Genomic DNA, 21,074 nt, shown 5'->3' on the forward strand with positions numbered 1-21,074 from the left:
GCTTATCCAATGACCTGTAAAGTAAATGTGGTTGTTATAGTCATGGTGAGACAATTGGAACTTTTTAATACCCTTGAAAGTTTGACTCCCTCAAAGAATAATTGTTTGAACAATCTGACACTTTAACAGATCCCTTTACACTGGTTCAGCTGTGGATTTTACAGTCCACATGCCTTCCATTAGGTAAAGGTTTTCCAGCAATAATAATGCCACTGTACATTAGATAGCGGTGGTGTCTGCAACATTTAAGAAGTAGCCGCATAAATCCACATGTCATTTATGATTTTAATACATTTAATGCCTACTGGAGCTTTGATGATTCTCCAGATCAAAGCACTACTTGCTGCATTAGAAAGTGTGTTCTGAATTGCTGTTGTGTTTTCTCACTGGTATTTGCCAAGATTTGGTTGAAGCCTCCTTGGCTGTAAAATGGTTCATAGAAAGTTTGATCTTATGCTGAATGATTTTAATACGCCCAACCCAATGGTTTCCAGTCAGACGAATTTGTTTGGCATATTTGTTAACATAATACTAGACAGCATTTTACCATCTTGTATGTATAAGCTGTAGTAGTTCACTATTATGTAAGAAGAATGTTCATGTTCCAAAATACCAATTGTTAAGCAATGTAAAATATTGTAACAAGCCCAAGGCAACTTCCAACATCACAGTTATAATAAAAAATCTTCTTAACACGCAGTTTAAATTCTGAAATCCATCTGTTGCTAGTTTCTCGCAACAATGTATTTTTGTTTCATATTTGCATATTTGGGAAGCTAAATATTTAATATTCTAGAGTATGAAAGGCTTGCACACTAGTGAAACGAATCCCTTGAGTTTAAAATTATGACAATATTTTGTTCCAAAGAACAGATAAAATGGCAAATCTTATTTGATAGGTGTAAACTATGACTGATGTCACTGTTTTAGGACAATCAGCATTGTATCTCAAAACTAAGAATATAAGAAAAATGGTTAATTAGGAGGAAATTAATCCCTGTCATTAGTTTGCAAGCAGGTGACTGATTATCTGAAATATGAAATAGGTAATAAATTAATGCATTCATGTACATGAAGGTACACTCTCGAGGTGAAAGCTGTTTTCCAGTGTTATTTTTCCAGTGATCATGCTAATTCTAGTTCAGTGCATGTGGAAAGGTCCCCAAGATAAAGACATAAATTATATTATCCCAGGAAAAAGCTTCATATACAAAATTGAAGATTCTATTTTGGCTTATACTGGGTAAAGATTTTTTCCTGAAGCCAATTCCTTTTGTTTTTAGTCCGAGTTCAAACAGATTATGCATTAGTTGTGTAGACAAATTTTTCACCCTGGGAGTGCAGTAGACACATGTTGGCAAAACAGAGATGGATGTATAAAAGGGAAGATGAGACAGGAAGCTCATCTTTCATCTTTGCAAGTCTTGGAAGAGGCTAAGATCATTGTCATGAAAAATATCTGTTTTAAAGTAAATCTCTTTCTTAGTCCAATTTGAAAAAAGAGAAAGGAGAATTAAGTAGATGTATTCCCATAAGAGTTTCCCTTTTATGGAAAAAGGGTGATGGCACATAACATGTCTTTAGTGATTTCATTAATCTTTCTGCTAAACACCAAATCTCAATGTGCATAGTTTTTTGGCCACAATACAATCTGCAGTACCTAATAGATATTTTAGTTTAAAACTTTCACAAGTTCTGTAATTAATCATGTAAGATACAGAACTATCAGTGTTAAAAAAGACAATAAACACAGCACCAAGGAGCAGAAAGAAATCAAAAGTTTGAGAATTTAATATGTGGTCTGTTCTCCTCCATATGAATTTCAATATTCTAAGATACAAGATATCTCAATGCCCCAGATAAGGAAATCAAATAATGAAACAAAAAAGAGAAATACATTTACTTTTCCATTGTGCAAACTTGGTAAAGCTCCTTGCTTAAAGAGAATTGGAAAAATGACTCTATTCAGATCAGCATCTAACTTTTTAGAAATCTTATTAAAGTTGTTTAATATAATGGCATGAAAAGAGTCTTGTAATGAGATTTATTCTTTAATCTTGTACACCTGAGCAGCTACACAGAGTTAGGAACAAGTAATAGGTTTATTCCATGCTGAAAAAAAGAAGAAAGAGAACACAACGTTTTGGCCGTGGAGCCTTCTTCAGGTGTAATGTTGTGTTTTCTTTTGTTCTTTTTTTCAGCATGGAATAAACCTATTACTTGTTCCTTTGCAGCCTACGCATGCTGACGCAGCTACCCACCCGAACTACACAGAGTTATGCACGCTTTCTCCTTTGCAAACTTCCATGGCAGTAATTCAGAACCAGTTCATTTTATACATTGATGGAGCACCCAAATCATCCAAAATGGTGAGCAGAGGCCTTAGGGATGGGGCAAATATCTACATATAATGAGCAGCATTAATAATACAGAAAAAGCTATTGGTGTCAATACTCACAATCAACATTCCATCTGTAAGTAAAACACCCTTTGTTTTAATTTGGAAGAATCATAATTGAATAAATAGACACATCAGATTATATAAATAACAAGCTCCACATACTGTATCACTGATGAAGTAGGCTGAAAAATAAACTGTGGTGAGGTTCCAAAAACAAGGCATCCCTGATGAGTGCCCCTAGAAATAGCAAACTGAGGAGAATCTCTTGTGAAGTAGGAACTTTCTGGATAATCCTGACAGGTAGTTGAATGCTAAACTAAGAGCTATTTCCTGGAACACGTTATTATAAGATCATTGCCACGAAAATCAACAGGATTTATCTGTAGTTATCTGAAGTGTAGATCTTAAAATTCTACAGTACATAAAGTAAAAATGAAAAATTCCTTTCATATTAAGTAGAACCAATTTTTGTTTCTTACCATCCTGAGCATGAAAAATCGGATGTGGTATCCCAGCTGTTAACAAGATTAACACAGAGTATTAATCAGGAATGTGATTGTTACCAGTCCAAAGAAATGCTTTATTTATTTTACTACCTTTTTGCACACCGCAGTACAAATTGGTCATTCAGAGTAATATAAATATATATAATATAATACCACATTTTTCTGTGTTTGCAAGCCATTTACACCTTTGAAAACAACACACTCTCACAAAATTGTTTTTCACTCATTAATGAAAATTCCCAGAGTATGGAATGATGACGATGATGAAATGGAGAGCTTTAAAAAGCTATTTATAATTCTTCCTTGCTTATGTTTGAGATCCTGTGTGATTGATAAATCCCTTGTATTCTGTGTGCCAGATGTGGTTACCTTCCAGTTAGGATCATTCCTGTCCAAGCTCTCATTCAGCTGGATAAACAAAGAGTAAATCATTAGTTTGTAAGAGGGGAAAATAAACCACATTAAGTAGTAAATTTAAAATTTGTTTTACTAGATGGTCACTGAATTAAACTATGCACAGCTTTAGAAGCTTAGGTTCTGCACAGCATAATTTCATTGTAGCTTGTCATTTGTGTTGGAAAAACAAAAAATTAACATTTAAATATTCTAGAATACTGCTATGGATTTCCTATAACGCAGTAGATTTTGAAAAAAATAAAAATGCAAGCTGGCTAATAATGCAAATTAGTGCATTAAAAAGTTATACTAACATATGATGTATACACTTTGAAGGTCAAAACAAATAATTACACTTGACTCCCACCAACTTGAACTAGTTTTGCATGTAAGCAGTGGATCTTGGACTGCACAGTCAGAGCATCTTGGAAAAAATTCAGCTCAGTCTTAACTTTTCTTGACCTTTTCTTTATTACTAACTCCCTTTCAGAGTAAGTTGCTTTACCATCTTTCATCTTAATGAAGTAAATAAAAACATAATTTCACTTACCCATATGTGTTGTGCCCTAAACTGAAGACTACTGAACGGGAAGTCAGTGTTTTTAAGCATTTGTTATAAATTGAAAGAATAATCATATGTTAAACCTGTATCTGTTAATTAAGAAAAGCATTTGGAATTATTGCTTTAAAACATTTTATTATTAGATACAGTACACATGAGATCATTTTGTATTAAACAAAAAGGAATAGGATAGGAAAGCTAAAATTATATTTGGGGGAGAATCCTAAATCTTTCTAACATGTGGTGTGGTGTTGACTAAAGACCAGAAATTCTCATCACAATCATATGGTACTTACAGTGCCCTCCAAAAATATTGGACCAGTCAGAAATGTTATTTTTAATTTATGGTGAAGCCATTTGTGTTTGTGAACATGAAATGATAAGTACAGTACTCAAGGCTTGATATGGATATATTTGTTCCTAGGTCAAAAGAGCCCAAGAAGCCCCTTTTCTCACCCAGTGCACTTGCTTCATACCTGGTAAAGTATATAAGCAAGACAATACTGTAGTATGTCATTCAGGTACAGTATGTGCAGTGTTAGTGCAACTGGATTACCAAACGTTGTTTTTTTTACAACATTGAGACTGGTGGAGATAAAAGTTAAAGTGTTTTATATATGTTCCTGACCTAACAAAAGATCAATAGCATCTGTGTGATCTGAACCCCAAGGATTAAAATATCAGATCCCATAACAAAATTAAAAAAACATTTTACAGTGGTAATTTACATTTTGTTGGTACTCTATTACAGTTAGGTGCAGTACGATATAAATAATAAGCTATAAAAACTGACTCCCCACTTCAATATCTTCTCTTGCTTGATCTCTGCCTTGGAAACTATAGAACAGTTTTCTCCAAACTCACATTCTGTAGACATGATAGTCAGGCAATTGAGATGATTCAGGCCTATGGTGGCCCTCCTTTCATTCTTCATGAGTCGCATTACAAGAGAATGACCATTTCCCGGGGTTTTTTTTTTTGCAAGTCAAGGAAAGTTAAATATACAAAGCTGTGGCAATATTTGGAAGTTTGAATTTCACAGGTGTGTAATGAGGCAAAATGTTTCAAAGCAGTCTTCTTGTTTCCAAATCCAGTAAAGAGAATCATTTCCTCTCAGAAAGAACTTAATGTATGCTCCAAGGCTTATCCACAATTTGTAAGAAAGTCTCAGTATGAAATCTGTCTTGAAGATGCACTGCAAAGTGACCTAGACATCCTATAAAGCAGTTGTTGTCTCCTAGCGCTTTAGATTTTGTTTTCAAATCTGGACAACTGTGAAGTGTACAGTACATGCTTCATTAGAAAGGGTTTGAAGAAATGACCACCAGTTAAATTACGTCTGCATCTCACAAATCAGTTAGAGTTTCTGTTTCTATGTGATCTTTTTGACTGCTAAACCTTATGGACATGTCTGCTTTCTGAAGGTGGGCCATTGTTTCGTGAGCTTTCTTTATCTGCATATGTCCTTTCATTCTAGAATCCTTATGTCTTGCTGACCACCTTGTATCTGACAATGTTTTGACAACTGACATTCTTCCCTAAATTTTGATAGAATGTATATCCCAGTGATATGAAGAAGAAGAGAAGAAGTAGTATAGTCCTGTGCAAATCCTGAAAAATGATCTGGCATCAATACGGCATTCTGGTGCCTTTTTACCAACCACATTTCATGAATGTTCACCACAATAAAGTATTGGATTTCACTTCTTTTTTGCTGGGCTTTGTGTTTCCCAGACATATCTGATGCATTATCATAAGAGTGGATTCTTTAATTTCAGGGTATTTACGTCTATATTAGGTAATCCATGTAGGAATCAACAGCCCATTTTTATACATAGTTGTCCCATTTTAAGCGACCAAATTGAAGCTGCCATTCTGCACTTTAACCTCATGGTCATTGTTTCATTTCAAACCCATTGTGCTTCAGTACAGAGCCAAAACAACAAAAATTGTGTCACTGTCCAAATAATTACGGATCCACTATAGGTGGTTGCATCAGCATGTGTAGGCTGCAAAGGAACAGGCAACAGTTTATTTCATGCTGATAAGAAACAATGTTTTGGCTGTGGAGCCTTCTTCATGTGTGAGGGAGAGAGGAAAACAAGCAGTAGAAAAAGCATAGGAGAATAAAACACAAGACTGGAGAGGAGGCGGGAGCAGGAGAGAAGCAGTATTGACACTCAGGAGGTGCAAAGTCAAGAGAGGTACAGTATGAATCCTGCATGAATAGAGAGGATTAGAAGGAAGCAAGTCTGTTGTTAAGATAAGGGGGAAGGTGTGATCCTAGTTTCAGGATAATTTTGGTTTTGGATGTCTTTCTGCCTTAGGAAGTTCTGAAACCCCTCTTTGTGAACGCAGATGGAGAGATCGTGATGATCATAGCCGTGGGAGGTGAGAAACTATGGGCTTGGAGAGCTTTGATCCTCACAGCCCTGACATGTTCCCTGAATCAGTTCCCCAGTCTCCTTCCTGTCTCACCAATGTAAATATTGGGCAAGGAATCAACCTGTATCTGTTCTTTTGCAGCCTATGCATGCAGACAGAGCTACATTTGTGAATGTGTTAGACTACACCACTCACCTCTTGTTCTTTTATGTTTTATAGTTAGAAAAACTACATAAGATTGGATTTACATCTAAAGATTAACTTGTTTTTTTTTCTTCTGATGATCTCCAGTTTGCAGTGTACATATGTTTTAGCTGTTTGTCATGCTGCATGGTGAGGCAATGCCCAGTAAGAAAGAAATGTATGTTCTACAAGTAGAATATTTCTGTAAACATAATGATCCAATCTGCTGCCATTGTTTCCATCATAAATAAAGAAGAGTGAGCCAGTTCAAGTGGAGTTGTAGTTAAATATCCCTGGTCATACATTATACAAATTATCTTCATAGAGTACACCTTAGAATTTCCCTGACATCTGTCATAATATCCTTGTCTGTCTGCTCAGCAAGGTGATTTAGACATTTTTGACCCTTCACCCATTGACATGACAGCACAGTAGCTTGAGTCTTCAACTGTTTTATAAAACTGTGTGCTTCCGAGAGGAATATTTAAAAAGATAGGCAATAATATTTTGACCTTCAATTTTAAAATATACTTTAATTTCAATTGTTTTGACTGAATTCAAACCGCAACATGTGTGTCCTAATTGGATGCTCTTGAAGCTGACATTGCTAAAAGTAGGGCTTCCCAGTCCCAGTGGATCCCTGTATTTCTTTCGACCCCAGTGCAAAGCTGCTGTTCACTGCAGCTGAGCTCCCAGTGATTTAGCTGAACTAATAATTTGATTTATGTGAAAATTTTCCTGATCTACAGATATAGATTTACATTTGTGCAGACTTCATAGATCAAAAACTGCACATAATCAAGGTAGTATCACTAAAATGATTAGATAGATTCTAAGTAAAATGTAAATAAGCAAATACAGGACCAAGCTATGATGATTTTTTCTTTACGGTTATTATTTACATTACCTGTTTTTTTTAGATTTTTGAAATGTTGAAAAATCTGATAAATAGAAATATAGAGGATTAGAGTGAGTGGAATTAGTATTCCTTGAAAAGTAATACTTGAATGGTATTTTTTTCTAAAATGTTCACCATTCTGGGTTGGAGTGTCTCCACACTTACAAGTTACAGTATGTTACTTCCTGTGTGGGTTATACTTACCTGCAGAACAGGGGTGGCAGGGTAGGACATTGCTAAAATGTATCTTCTTTGGCACTGCAGTGATTAAGTTTTTTGTCCAGTTTGTGTTGCAGCAATGATGTTAACTATACTGAGTTTCCTGTTTTTTTATGTATCATTTTATTATGTTCTTTTCTCATTTGTTTCTTTGTATATCTTGCTCTCCTGGATCAAAAGCAAACAAGCAGTTATGGCATACTTTCTCGCGATGTAATCCCAGACGTGTCATCCTTTATTTTGTGCAGTGGTACTGCTTAATTCTGTCATACTGTATATGCTGTTAAACATTTAACTGTGTCCCTGTTTCTAATTTGGTATCCCTTAGGTTTATTGAAAATCATTATACTACACTCAGGTTCTATTCATGCTTAGCTTTCTTCAGCTCAGAATCACTGATGCAGTGTGTATACCGTATGCATTTTCGTACTTAATTATTACATATAGTGTGTGTGCCTATCAGTGTTAAATTTGCTGAGTGTCTTTCCAATCTTTGTTATTAAATCTTTTTTTCTAAATTCCCTCAGTTAGCCACTCCCATAATTTAAATATTTTATATAGATAAGGAACAGCAACAGGCATATCATCGATTCTTGCAGTATATCTTTGCTTACATCTACCTAATTATTGATTACCAACTTTGTGGAGGGGTGTCATCTTAACCATCTCCAGCTTAACACCAGCAAGACCAAAGAAATTGTCATGGACTTTCAGAGGAATAAGTCTCCGCTGAACCCTGTTTCCATCCAGGGTGAGGACATAGAGGGCGTACATTCCTACAAGTACTTAGGGGTACACCTGGATGATAAGCTGAAGTGGTCTGGTAACACGGACGCCCTGTACAAGAAAGGTCAGAGCCAACTCTATTTTCTTAGGAAACTCAGGTTCTTTGGTGTGTGTGGAACACTGCTACACATTTTTTATGAATCAGTGGTGGTGGCGGCGGCCATCTTCTATGCTGTAGTGTGCTGGGGCAGCAGCATCATGACAAAAGATGCAAATAGGCTCAATAAACTTATCAAGAAGGCTGGCACTGTGTTGGGGATGAGCCTTGACCCCATGGAGGTGGTGGCTGAGAGGAGAATGCTGACCAAGTTCACAGCCATCATGAACAACACCTCTCATCCGCTTCATGGGACTGTTACTGGGCAGCGGAGCACTTTTAGCAACAGAATGCTCCAGCTATGGTGTTCAAGGGAACATTTCCACAGGTCTTTCCTCCTGGCGGCTGTCAGGGTGTATAACGCTGCCCTAGGCTAGGACTGTTAGCCCTTCATTTGCTCGTCTATGGACAGCATGTTTGCTCCATTGTACTTTTTGGACAATCAGTCTGTATAAACCTATGCACATTTTGCACATATTTTATTGTTTTTACAGTGACTATGATCATCACATTTTGCACACACCTTTGTATTTAATTATTTTTATTTATTTTGTTGTCTTTTGTTTTATAACTATTCTGATGTCTGTTTTTGCTTGTCTTGGGCTGGACTGCTGTAACACATCAATTTCCCTACAGGATCATAAAGTATTATCTAACTCTAACTAATTAGAGGTATATCCTATAAATTAGCATTGAGTGTGTTATTTGGTTCTCAGTCTGTACTTTTTATGCTTTAGATCTTGAGCTGTCTTTGTTACTTTTCAATTAATACTAATCAAGTCAAGCAAGATCTTCCATTCATTTTTTTATAAATCTTTTAGTTGAGTCATCACTGTTGTTTCTATAATGTTACCAGTACCAGATGTAAGACTGTTAATTTGTGTGTTTAATTTTACATTTCTGCTGTTTGTGGTACCTTATGAGTCCATGAATAACATCCCAATCATCCTATTGTCATCTGTGACTTCTGGTAAAACAGAGCATATCCTGGAGCAATAGGGCACAAGGCAACACTACACCCTGGACAGGATGCCAGTCCATCACAGAGCACTTACCCCCACATGCAATTTAGAACATTACTCATTTCCTTGAGTCCAGCTGGGGAAATGCCTTCAGGCCCCTGATATTTATTAGATTTAGGCTTTTCTACCCCCTGGAGTTTCTCAATGTCCTTAATACTAAAATAGTGAAAGAGCTCATTCTACAGCATAGGAAATGTTATTGATATCTTCTTTTGTAAAATCTATGTGTGAAACATTAATTTAGTTTACTGTCTTTAGCATGGTTAATCACCTGTTAGTTTTGACTTAATTGTTAAGTTCTGCTTTTATCATTATAGAACTGCAAAAATATTTGGCATTGTTTTATCGCAAATATGCTTTTCTGGATTTTCCAATATCACTTTTAGCTGTGCCTGGAACTCTGTACATTTTTCCATCTTTGAACTCTGTTACAAAATATGCCCAGTAGTAACTTCAATTTTTCTTAATTCATCAAATCAATTTAAGCGATATTTCCTTCTTTCAGGGAATAATTAACAAGAGCTGCTGTAAAGCCCGTGTGATATTATGATTCTCTGCTGGTGTGACCCTTACAACATGTGGTCCAGAATTATATGCAACAGCAAAACTGACTCATTTGGGATGTCGAATGGCAGTTAACATTTCTAAATAATTTAAGACACATGGACTGGATACTTATTTTCCAAAACCATACAACTCAATGAGCCGTGCAGATGACTGCTGAAGCTGCCGAAAAGGCATTTTGATATAATGAGCAGGTAGAGTTTTACAGGTGTGACTGTCTAGTAACTCAAATCTCACCACATATAAAATATGTGGTACTTTGCCAGTAATGTCATTATAAATAATGGTGTAAAACTCAGGGGGTTCAACTGAAAATAAAAAAAAAATACTTTTTATATGAGGAATGAAAAGAATACCGCTTCTTCTATAAGAAATGGTCCTACTGTTTTAATGAGACCATTTGGGCCTTGTTGAATGACCCATTAAATCTTTTGTCCACAATTTTTTATTTAGAACCTGTAGTGCAAATATATGCCATTCCTTGCAGAAGTCAGCAGTCTCGGATTCAAAGTAGCCAAACCTAAATTTTTAATGATCAGATTGCTTCAGTTATTTAAAGACTTTAGATTTTGAGTAAAGGCACTTAGATATACTGTATGTTGTTGTATCATATTTACCATTTAAGCAAGAGAAAAGGCTAACGTTTTTTCTTGTGAACTTGTAACTCTAATCATGTTCACTCAAAGCAGAAGAAACAGATCCAGTTGGCCGGTCCTGGCTTTATTGCACCTTTTAGTGCTAATCACCTTTTTCAGTGCTGTACATTATTGGACATCTTCATGTTAATTGAATGCAGGCATATATTTTAAATATTTTTCTTTGTTTTAATGGAGATGTCCTTGTTGAGGAGAACTTTTATTATTAATAATAACAGTTTTGCAGAGAAATTGTCAGTTAATGTTGTATTTTTATAGAAGGTGTGACATTGAAAAAAATAATTGAAATTCAGAAGTGCATTGGTGTCCAATTGATCTTCAGCCATATAGTGAAAATGAGTCATAAACACAAGGATTGTTTGATGAATGGAGGTCCGAAGCAGGAATATTTGTCCTTATCTTGTACGGTGAAGTAAGTATTTATAGCTAGAAAAGTTTGTAAATACGCATAGCCCTGTATTTCTTAATTAATTATATCCACCATCTTTTAACAGTAAATTAATTTTTAATAAGCCACAAGCTTTCTGTCCATTATTAAAATCCTCTTAGGGAGTTATTGGAATTTTTCTTGGGGTTCAAAGGTTATTTTATTTTTCTGTTGTTTTCATAAACAGGAGAAGGTCATTTTGCATTGTGGTAGGGACATTTCTACAGTTTGACTATAACAAGCATCTCACTAAAATTCAGCTTATTCCCATTATCAGTGTAGAAGCCAGGCTCTTATTATGCTTAGAATTAAGTGTTCAGAAAGAGTATAAATAATAATATTTCTCTTGCCTTGAACGGAAAATGACCCTGGCTGCTTAACTCTTTTGGGCCAGCTCTTTGGGAATGCTGCCGAGATTGCAGTCTGATAAGCAGGAGGGGCTGGTTTGCTGATACAAACCAGGCCATCATAAATTCGGCTCATTATGACACCTCCACTCTCCATATCAACGCCTTTTTTGTGTGCAACCCCAGGGGGGAGACACATCTGCACTACAACCCATGCTAAAGGTCACTCATCAGAAATTCACTGACGGGGACAGAGGCATCTACCAATGAGGAACCTGCCATATAGGGAGGCCACTATACATGTTGATGTCATGACCAATCACCATCTATGATGATTTGACTTAAAAGGTTGCTGCACACAGGTGAGACGCTCTCTGAAGCTTTGGCAGCTTGACTGTAGACTCTGAACTGCAACTGGAACAAGCTGAATGTATGTGCTGCACTGAAAGACCCTAAATAAACAGAATTGTCTCTTTGGTTCCAAAGATTATCTCTTTGTGGGCAGCATTAGAGGAAATTTGGTGAGAAAAGCTGAGGAGCTTTGTCAAGCAGAAAAGGAGGTGGGTGCTGGCCAAAGTAGCATTCAGCTACTTCGTGACAATGCATGTGTGACTCAGGCCCGTACTCCTAAATGTTAAATGTGGTAATCCCCAATCGTCCAGTCAAAACCTGACCACTAATGAGTACTATTTTTCTACTAGTCTGAAGGCTCATTTTTGTGGTATGAGATTTGCAGATGAGAAAAGCCTGGAGGCAATGACTGAGGGTGGCTAGAGCCTCCTGAAGTTTTCCTTTCCTTATCTGTGTCTTTACTCTCATCTAAATTACTTTGATGAAACCAATAAGGGGCACAGACTAATTTAATTGATCTACTGCATATCGTTTCTTGTCCTGAACCTTTTGAACAGTGACATGGGTAGGGAAGGTTTGTGTATTTTTGTAAGGGGATTTATAATGATTCTTTCTTTTGTCTTGATTGTGTAAAAACAAACATTTGACTGATTGCTTGCAAGATTTACAGGGTCTACAATTTTTGTCAACCCTTGCTGTAATGCTTCAATACTTCCACTTTCATCTCCTGCCAAGCTCTAGTCTTGTGGTTCTAGAGGCTTTTGAATTTGAAATATCTCAGGGTAAAGTGTAGTGATTACTAGATTATGCAGCACTGGGCAAGGTTATATAGTGCCTTTCTCCGGCGATGAGTAGAATTATCAAACTATTCTAGTTGCTGTTTCTTTTCTTTCTAAAAAATGTTGTTCTGCCACTACTTCAGAAATATTGTCATATGAGGCAAAGATAATATTTTGCCACAGTTATATAGTTTCACGTAACTTTCAGTAAGTGATGTACTGTAGCAATGTCCTTTTAAATTAGCCCTAGCTTTTTATAAATGGAAGAAATACATTCTGAAAAAATAATATAAATAGGAGTAAACAAAATTCCATAATATATTATACTAATAATAAAAATAATAATTGCTTACACTTATATAGCGCTTTTCTGGACACTCCACTCAAAGCGCTTTAAAGGTAATGGGGACTCCTCTCCACCACCACCAATGTGCAGCAACCACCTGGATGATGTGACGGCAGCCATAGTGTTCAAGAACGCTCACCACACATCAGCTATCGGTCGGGAGGAGAGCAGAGTAATGAAGCCAGTTCATAGATGGGGATTATTAGGAGGCCATGATTGGTAAGGGCCAATGGGAAATTCGGCCAGGACGCCGGGGTTACACCCCTACTCTTTTCAAGAAACACCCCGGGATTTTTAATGACCACAGAGAGTCGGGACCTTGGTTTTACATCTCATCTGAAGGACAGCGCCTGTTTACAGTAAAGTGTCCCCGTCGCTATACTGGGGCATTAGGACCCACATAGACCACAGGGTGAGCACCCCCTGCTGGCCCCACTAACACCTCTTCCAGCAACAACCTTAGTTTTTCCCCGAATGTCTCCCATCCAGGTACTGACCAGGCTCACACCTGCTTAACTTCAGTGGGTTGCCATTATAGCAGTTGGTTGGCCCTGTGTGATGCTCTGCCTGCTAATATTTTGTTAAATCTTTAGAAAGTGGCCTGTTGTTGTTACTGAAGATCATAAGGGCACTGTGACAAAATGCTGGGTATGGGGAACATCATATGGAAAAAGATTTAAGTATGTTACCATGTTGAATCTATATTCTACTGCCTGTGGTTTCACCACAACAGAGAGGAAAATAATTACAGGCTGACTCTGCGCTTGAAAGGAAAAAAAATCAGTATGAAACAAAATGCCACATCACTCCAGATTACTTACTTTTATTATTTTATCATTAATGTTAATAAACTTGCTATTTGAAAAAATCCTGGCACTTGTGGTTTTCAGAGTATTTAATCCATCTCGGAATACTCCTGCCTAGTGAAGGTAGTATGTATTTGTATTTGTGAACACTAAACAGCCCTGTCAAATAATTCCTAAAAAGTAAGTTTTTTTAGCATCCAGTCATCTGTGTAATGGCAAAGTCTGTTTTCAGGCTACCACCTTTAGTTCATTACAACAGAGAGCAAGTGTGGACCTTTCTGCTGTAGCTTTGGATTTATTGTACTTCATGCAAACATTGCTGTCCCTCTGACTTTTTTGCCACTGGAAATGATTTTCTTCTTTCTCTTCCCTTTCATTAAAAACACATGCATGAATGGTTTGGTAGTATTGGTGCACATTTGGTTAAACATCAAAAAAGAAACCAAATGTCCAAAAATATCTAGTAGAGTGTCAGCTCCTCAGTGTGTAAATTGAAGTTTGTAAGCCATTTATGGTTTCAGGCAGTGGTAAAGGAAGAGAAAACCACTAAATACTCAGCCTGCAACTGTCTGGCACTTGTGACAAGGGGGCATGCTCTACTGTGACACACACAGGTGTCAAAGTCCCTGATCCCTGGATGTCTTGTGTTCAGTAAAATGAATGAGCCCTTTGAATGTTAAGGAAGCATTGTGAGGGGTGGGGGAACTAACTCATTAAGACATCCCTTGCATCTTTGCGTGAGAAACCAGTAGTGAAAATGATACAATGTTGGTCCAGGGAGACAGAAGACTGCTTTGAGTCTGTGCACTGGACCTTGTTCAAAGACGCATCATCCAGCCTGAATGAGAACAAAACACTCATTGCAGAATTTATCATGAAATACTGTATGTTGTTGCCTGTGTACCTATGAAAATAATCCACGTTTTCCCCAAGCAGAAACCAAAATTAATTCATTCAGAAACCGATCCTGGGCTTTTAAATCTGGTGACTATACAAAAAAACTTGAGCAAGTATAGTATGAGCAAGCTAGAACTGCAGTCTTAACACCTCAGATGCTTGGCATATGTGGCAAGGATTCCGGGCCATCATGAATTTTAAAGTGAAACCAAGTGGAATCACAGTTACTAACACCTTTTGAACATGCGAACACAAAATCACCTGTGCAAGTCCCTTAAGCCCCTGCTGGCTCTGTGCTCTCTGTCACTGTGGCCAACTTGAGATGAACCTTTAAACATTTTAACACTTGCAAAACAGCCGGCCCAGACAGTTACCTGGCTGTGTTCTCAAGACCTGCGCAGACCACCTGGCTGGGGTCTTCACAGATATATTTAACCTCTCACTATTTAAGCAGTCCTACCTGCTGTAAGAGGACCACCATTATTCCAGTACACAAGAAAAAAAAGTTAATGTGTCTAAGTGGTTATCGCCCAGTAGCACATCCGTCATATTCAAGTGCTTTTAGAGGTTAGTAATGGCACACTAACTCAGGCTTCACAGACAATCTTGATCCACTTCAGTTTGCGTACAGAAATAATAGGTCCATAGCTGATGCCATCTCCATTGCACTTTGGCTCATCTAGACAATATAAGCACCTGCGCCAGATTAGTATTCATAGTTTGTAGTTTAGCATTTAATACTATGATCCCATCCAAGTTAGTCACTAAGCTCTCATACCTGGGTCTTCTTACTTCTCTCTGTAACTGGGTCTATGAGAATAGGCAACAGCATCTCCTCCACGCTGATCCTCAACACAGGAGCCCCCCAGGGCTGTGTGCTCAGTCCCCTGCTCTGCTCTCTGTTCACCCGTGATTGTGTGACATAGCTCCAACTCCATCTTTAAATTTGCTGATGACACCACCATTGTAGGTCTGATCACAAATAATGATGAAACAGAGTACAGGAAAGAGGTTAAGGACCTGGTGGTGTAGTGCCAGGACAGCAACCTCTCCCTCAACATCAGCAAAATTAAGGAGCTGGTTGTTGACTTCTGAAAGCAGGGAGAAAGCCATGCCCCTGTCTGTATCAATGGTGCAGCTGTGGAGATGGTCAGCAGCTTCAAAGTCCTGGGCATTCACATCACCATATATATGACCTGGTCAAATCACATAGACGAAGTAATCATGAGAGCACACCAGTGCTTCTATTTCCTCAGGTGACTCGGGAGATATTTGGTATAGTATGTTTTCACAAATATGAATTTCTACAGAAAAACTAAAGAAAGCATTCTCATTGGATGCATCACAGTTTATGACAATTACTAAGCTCATGACAATGAAAAACTACAGAAGGTGGTGGAGACAGCTGAGGTCATCAGTGGTAGATAACTCCCTTCCATCCAGACGATCTTTATCATACACCGCCTCAGAACAGCACAGAATATACTGTACATACTGTAAATGTAATCAAAGATCAAACCCACCCTGGGAATGCACTTTCCTCTCTTCTTCCTTCTGGCAGAAGACTTAGGAGTTGAAAAGGCCTGATCTGTAGATTCACTCTACAGCCATATGGCTCCTGAAGTCCTCCTATGCCCACTTACATCTCTCTGTTTTTGCACTGAACTCAAAATATTTGCCACTACTTTTCAGACCACCCCTATCTGAATGCTGCAGCTATTTCCATTTTCCTATCTCCATGAATGTGATGTCATTTGTTATGTCATTATATATGTCAACATTGTCCTCTTTATGTTATCTGTTATGTCATTTGACATGTGAGGAAAAAATGCGAGCATGCATTTCATTGAACTTGGCTACATATGACAAAAAACCTGAACCTAAGCCTAGAAATATATGTAGTTGCTCTTCTTTGGACGGACTCTAGTTCCAATTTTTTTTATAAAGTGTGTATTTAACATAATACCACTTGATTTTAATTCTACATAAACCATATATCCTCACATTATTAGTCTCTTTTAAATACATAGTTTATTCTTGCTACCTGCATCTAATGCTGTTCCCTTATCTACATAAACATAACTTGACTGGGTTGGTCCAGTCTTGAATCTGCCTCAATTTCTGCCCTGTTTGCCAGTTCTCCTATTTTGGTACCATCTGTCAACCTCACTTGTTTACTAAGAGTACCAGGATCTAGTTTATTGACATAAATTGGGAAAGCATTGGTCCTTATTCAGATTCCTGTGGTAATTATCACTTATCTCTACTCAGTTTATCTATCCATTATCCAGTTCTCAATCCGAACACATGCTATACCTTGGGCCTATGCCTACTGCTTGTGATTTATTTGGAAATATCATATATATGAGGAAATATCAAAAGGCTTCTGAAAAAATAAGATATATTTATGACACGAAAAATACAGAAAGGTTAAATGTTATATTCATCCTCCACCCTTAATTAAAAAATGGAAGACATTGCTTCAGCATAACCCTAATAGGTTGTTCAACTATGTTTGTTGGAAATAAATTATTGATCAAGCTGAAAGCAAGGTAGCTTGATCTTTCACTCTTATGAGATGTCATAGATGCTGAGGAGAATAAAAAACACTGCCCATTTTGGAAAGATGGTAATATAACAGCAGAATTTGGACTTTTTTTGTGTTAATACAGTGCCTTGCGAAAGTATTCGGCCCCCTTGAACTTTTCAACCTTTTGCCACATTTCAGGCTTCAAACATAAAGATATAAATTTTTTATTTTATGTGAAGAATCACCAACAAGTGGGACACAATTGTGAAGTGGAACGAAATCTATTGGATTTTTGAAACTTTTTTAACTAATAAAAAAATGAAAAGTGGGGCGTGCAAAATTATTCGGCCCCCTTGCGTTAATACTTTGTAGAGCCACCTTTTGCTGCGATTACAGCTGCAAGTCGCTTGGGGGTATGTCTCTATCAGTTTTGCACATCGAGAGACTGAAATTCTTGCCCATTCTTCCTTGCAAAACAGCTCGAGCTCAGTGAGGTTGGATGGAGAGCGTTTGTGAACAGCAGTTTTCAGCTCTTTCCACAGATTCTCGATTGGATTCAGGTCTGGACTTTGACTTGGCCATTCAAACACCTGGATACGTTTATTTGTGAACCATTCCTTTGTAGATTTTGCTGTATGTTTGGGATCATTGTCTTGTTGGAAGATAAATCTCCGTCCCAGTTTCAGGTCTTTTGCAGACTCCAACAGGTTTTCATCCAGAATGGTCCTGTATTTGGCTGCATCCATCTTCCCCTTAATTTTAACCATCTTCCCTGTCCCTGCTGAAGAAAAGCAGGCCCAAACCATGATGCTGCCACCACCATGTTTGACAGTGGGGATGGTGTGTTGAGGGTGATGACCTGTGTTGCTTTTACGCCAAACATATCGTTTTGCATTGTGGCCAAAAAGTTCGATTTTGGTTTCATCTGACCAGAGCACCTTCTTCCACATGTTTGGGGTGTCTCCCAGGTGGCTTGTGGCAAACTTTAGACGAGACTTTTTATGGATATCTTTGAGAAATGGCTTTCTTCTTGCCACTCTTCCATAAAGGCCAGATTTGTGCAGTGTAAGACTGATTGTTGTCCTATGGACAGACTCTCCCACCTCAGCTGTAGTTCTCTGCAGTTCATCCAGAGTGATCATGGGCCTCTTGGCTGCATCTCTGATCAGTCTTCTCCTTGTCTGAGCTGAAAGTTTAGAGGGACGGCCAGGTCTTGGTAGATTTGCAGTGGTCTGATACTCCTTCCATTTCAAGATGATCGCTTACACAGTGCTCCTTGGGATGTTTGAAGCTTGGGAAATCTTTTTGTATCCAAATCCGGCTTTAAACTTCTCCACAACAGTATTACGGACCTGCCTGGTGTGTTCCTTGGTCTTCATGATGCTCTCTGCGCTTTCAACAGAACCTTGAGACTATCACAGAGCATTTATACAGAGACTTGATTACACAAAGGTGGATTCTATTTATCACCATCAGTCATTTAGGACAACATTGGATCATTCAGAGATCCTCGCTGAACTTCTGGAGTGAGTTTGCTGCACTGAAAGTAAAGGGGCCGAATAATTTTGCATGCCCCACTTTTCATTTTTTTATTAGTTAAAAAAGTTTCAAAAATCCAATAGATTTCGTTCCACTTCACAATTGTGTCCCACTTGTTGGTGATTCTTCACATAAAATAAAAAATTTATATCTTTATGTTTGAAGCCTGAAATGTGGCAAAAGGTTGAAAAGTTCAAGGGGGCCGAATACTTTCGCAAGGCACTGTATGTTGTGTACATCAATATGGCAGCCATGAGGCATATTTCAACATCTTTTAAACATTCTCAATTGTTACCAACTTTTCTTTAAGTTGCTGTATGTAAAGTAGTACAGTATGTGGTTTACCACATCGAGGAATGTTACTTTTGTTTTTGTCTTCATTGAAATCCAAGATCAAACTCGCATACTCTTGGACTTTTCTCTGCTGTATTTTAGTACTTTTCTGTCTCAGACCTTGTTGCTTTCTTTTTGAACCTCAACTATTTGTTTATATGCCATGTTGCTGCATTTCTGCTAGTTTGCCAGAAACGACAGTTTGTCCATGAAACAGCTCATAGCCTTTATTAATTAAGAAAAGCTACTTCTGTAATCACCCTGTGTTTCATTCTGCCTTAGGACTGATCCCCTGATCTTCAGCTACTCTGATTTGAGATCTGAGAGCAGGTAAGAGGTCACATTTTTATTGTCTAAGTACTGCCTCTTCTAAAATGTAGCTTCTTCTTTTTGATTTGTGTAAACTTTGCTAGTGGGCCACTAAAATTTGATTTTGTTTCAATCATTGTAGATTCTTCATTAGATTAGTGTTCTGGGCTAATGTTCATAATATTTATTTTTAATAGTTTTAAGAAAATCTCATAAGAATTAATAGGGGACAAGGTACTTTAAAGCTTCATGGATCAAAAATAGTTCATATAATGTATATTAGTTTTGTTGTCAGAACCAATAAACATGTACAATAATTTCAATCAGGGATTTCCGTGTTCATTATCCAATGTTCATTTTTTCACACTGAATAATGGTTTAAAATTGATCTCGCATAAGTGTCATAAGATTATTGTTCTAAATTTCACTTTGAAGTTGTATGCATTTTAATTCCAGGCTATATGTTAACAAAGGATGAAAATTGTGAAAGGGGGTGTAGAGTTTCCTTATGCAGTGCATATAGAAAGAATTGTTTAATTATTTATTTATTCATTTATTTATTCGTACTGTATGTTGTAGTCTGTAGGTAAATACCTGATGAGAAGTGAGTTAATGTGTTACAAGGATCGTAAGATCTGTAAATTGACTATATGCATATTCCTTGAATATTAAGTTGTAATATACAGTATACAACTAGTGATGATGTGCAAATACAAGATTGAGATATCAAACCTTTGTAAATAGTAGCAGTATTCAAATCTTTATTTTCTTTATATGGCAGTATACAGTATAATTGAGCACAAAAGAATCAGCATAGATGTTTACAAGATAATCCACTCAATATTAGATTCTGTCATGAAACTTAAAAGCTGTTATGCAGGCTTATTTCAGAGGTACAATGCAGAAACAATGTAAAAATAAATACCATTTATCCATCCATCTTCTAACCACTTCATCCAGTTCCGGATTACGGGTGAGCCAAAATATCAGCAAGCAACGGACGCAAGGCAGGATACTCCCTGGATAGTGTGTCAATCCATTGCAAGGCACGCACAGATATAGCCACAGACATACAGTACACACTCACACTGGGCCAGTTTTCCCAGAAGCCAATTAACCCGCCAGTACATTATGTCTTGACTGTAAGAGGAACCTGGAGCATCCGAAGGAAACCCATATGATCATGGGGAGAGCATGCACATATATGAACAAACTCCATTCAGGTAACCCATCAGGCCTGGAATTGATCCCAGGGCCCCAGCATTGCTAGACAGCAGTGCTGACTGTGCCGCCCTCAAAAAGAATACAATACCTGTAAATAACTTTGCATTTACTGTGTCAATGTATTTAGGGAAAGGTTTGCTTCATACTGTATATTCCATATGTGAAATTACAGCATTTAGACCAGGTTTAGTTGAATTGTTTTCCATTATTGCAAATCTTGTTCTTAGCTTTTGTCCAAGCAAAGTAAGAAAAAGGGAAAAGTCACAATCTTAATTATTTCAAACCAAACAAAAAGGCAAAACTAGTTCAATTTGGTGTACTGTACTTCCTGTAGGATGTCTGGATTTGCAGCAGAAGGAAATAAGTATCATTTTGTCCTGCATAAATGTCTATTTTAGAATAACAAAGCAAGTATAAAATTAATTAACTTTAAACTCCAAATTTTGTTAGATGATTTTATCCAAGCCTATGCCAGTACTATAACTGAAGAACAATCAACTGCAGTGTCATC

At 37.4% G+C, this 21,074-nt stretch overlaps 1 protein-coding gene across 4 annotated transcripts in view; it reads left to right on the forward strand.

The window, feature by feature from the left end:
• The window catches only part of tspan9a (tetraspanin 9a), a 191,615-nt gene that overhangs the window by 24,254 nt on the left and 146,287 nt on the right, over positions 1-21,074 (forward strand). For 2 of the 4 annotated variants that reach the window (XM_015353234.2, XM_069192161.1), the window contains exon 2: positions 19,313-19,360. The exons of 1 other annotated variant lie outside the window; for it this stretch is intronic. The gene's annotated coding sequence lies outside the window, so the exon portion shown is untranslated. Of the gene's footprint in view, positions 1-4,289; positions 4,345-19,312; positions 19,361-21,074 lie in introns of all 4 variants that reach the window. One more of the 4 variants, XM_015353235.2, reaches the window with a different exon arrangement.

This window comes from Lepisosteus oculatus, chromosome 7 (assembly GCF_040954835.1).
Source record: "Lepisosteus oculatus isolate fLepOcu1 chromosome 7, fLepOcu1.hap2, whole genome shotgun sequence".
Classification (NCBI taxonomy): domain Eukaryota; kingdom Metazoa; phylum Chordata; class Actinopteri; order Semionotiformes; family Lepisosteidae; genus Lepisosteus; species Lepisosteus oculatus.